Source organism: Poecilia formosa, unplaced genomic scaffold, assembly GCF_000485575.1.
Source record: "Poecilia formosa unplaced genomic scaffold, Poecilia_formosa-5.1.2 Scaffold424, whole genome shotgun sequence".
Taxonomy (NCBI): domain Eukaryota; kingdom Metazoa; phylum Chordata; class Actinopteri; order Cyprinodontiformes; family Poeciliidae; genus Poecilia; species Poecilia formosa.
In genome coordinates this window covers 399,955-402,367 of record NW_006800363.1, presented here as the reverse complement: position 1 = coordinate 402,367, position 2,413 = coordinate 399,955, and positions in this window count along the sequence as shown.

Sequence of the window (2,413 nt, the reverse complement as noted above, 5' to 3'; positions counted from 1 at the left end):
ACAAACAACAACAAACAAAAGACCAAGTGGAGCAAGGGGGGCAGAGCTTCTGTGTGAAATAATTGCGAGGACCAATTTCAAACAGATGTCCGTTTGGACTTGGCTCTGGACTCGTGTCTCCGTTAAATATAGTGATTTGATTGGAAAACAGGCGCTGCAAAGCGGGCCGCCGGCCAGGCAGAGTATTTGGGGGGCTGCTAATGACCCCCGGGTCGTGGGGTCACCGGAGTAAAAGCAGATCAGAGAGGATGTGGGGCCAGCGGCCAGGACAGCAGCCATGAATCCGGCCGCTTCTCTCAGGAAGCCTCCGCTTTCAGCTCAGCGCCGTAATTAAAATCCAGTCACAATCGTCACTTTGTTTCCCCAGAGTGAAGGTTATAATTCACCGCTGGCAGACACAGATAGGGGGGGAGGGGGTCACTCCGGCTGGCAGCCGCAGGGAATTGTGGGAAACTTCTCGTCTGAGGTCAGAAAAACTAAAAGATTTGGTTCAGCCGCTTTTCAGCCTAGATGTTGAAGTTCTGTCTGAGATTCAGGAATCGCTCCAGAAGACATCGAGATCCTGCAGCTGCATATCCTGACCGGACCGCAGGACCGGACCGCAGGACCTTCCTGGTTGCTCAGCCTGACGCTCTCCCGTCTTCGTCACTTCGACTCTCAGAAGCTCAGAGACTCGAACTCGTCGTTTTGTTGACGTGGAGCTGAAGGCAGAAGAAAAGAACAGTTCTTCTGCAAGACCCAAAGTTTTACTGTTTTGTTTGTTTTTGTTTCGCAAATTCTGTGAGATTATCCTTCTGACTGATTTTCTCACCGGTTGGCGGTGGTAAGGCCAACTGCTGTTCGGTTTTCTTCTTCTAAAAAGAAGAAACTGATTTATTGGTGGGCATCATAAAAGTGATGGATGCACCGATACAAAAATTTGAGCTGATGTTATTATCAACAGTCAATAACCAATATGATATTATATGTATTGCTTTATCTTTTTGGCACTTTTGGAAAAAAATGACCAGAAAGAGAAGGAAATTAATATTGGATATTAATATCGGCCCAGTTCCATGTATGGGCCAATGATAACGCTGATATGTGGTGAATCTTTACGTTCCTGTTGGTCAGGCTGGTCTGCCAGCCGGACTCGATGTGACCCAGTGATCAAAGTGTCTGGAACTATAGCAGGATTTACTGGACAAGTTTGGAAAGATGAATATTTTCTTATTGTTAATCGTTGGGATGTAAATCAAAAGCAGCATGATTAGCCATCCGTTTCTATGGTACGAGGAATTAAAGGTCAGGAACAACCTGATTGGTTCACAGAAGCTCACTGAGTTCAAGCTGTGCCTTAGACACCGGCTCTGATTCGGGTGGAGCAGGTGGAGGCGCCTTTCCCCAGAAGTCGGTAAACAAGAGGCGACGAAATGCAGACACACACACACACACACACACACACACACACACACACACACACACACCTGCAGGGCCAGCCCAAAGTATAAGCAAACTAAGCATCCGCTTGGGGCCAGAGGCCCATTAGGGACATAAGTGGAACAGATTATTATTATTACTAATATTAATATTAGTATTAATATTAGTAATGATTTCTATGTGATTATATTAACGAAAACACACAATTTCATGATAAATTTTTCTTACAACAATATATTTGATAATATACAAATATGTACAATTATATTGTACATATTTGTACAAAATAATACAAATAATTTTTATATGGACCAAAAGAAAAGAGAAAAAAAAGAAATCGCTCTTGGGTTCCCCCTGGTGGCCGCGGTAGGTCACGCTTCACCAGGTATATGAGTGATGGCTCTAAAACTCTGGTGGAAGATAAACTAGTAAAGTAATGTCACAAAAAGGGCCCATCCTTCAGGGACAGGGAAAAGAAACGGGAAGATACGTCAAGATGAAGGTTTGTTTTAATGAGCCTTGGTGATGTAAAGATTAGTGAAGCTGCTAATAGAAATGAGCCTGATAGCGACCTGGAACGGTCCAGTTCAAACATTTATGCTAGGGTCTTTGTGTTTGTGTGAAACTGAGTTTAAACATTAAATGAGTTGATTCTCATGGTGGCTCTGTTTATTTCTGAGGTATTTTAACTTCAAAACATTTGATAATAATAATTAAATCTCAATGTTTCACATTGCAAAATGTTTAGGCTGCATGGCTGCTGCATTAATATATCAACGCGCTGCTCTAAGCTGGATTCGGCAATTTGTTGTTTGCTGATAACTTATGTGTCTAAATAAAACATTATTTTTACATCATCTAATAAGTTATATGAAACTTTTCCAATTAAAATCATCTGAAGGCTCAGAATCAGTCCAGTACCGGTACCGGTCCAGATTCCAAGGCAGAAAGACTCGCCTGGTGTAAATTACATTTTTAGCTATTGGAGTTACGC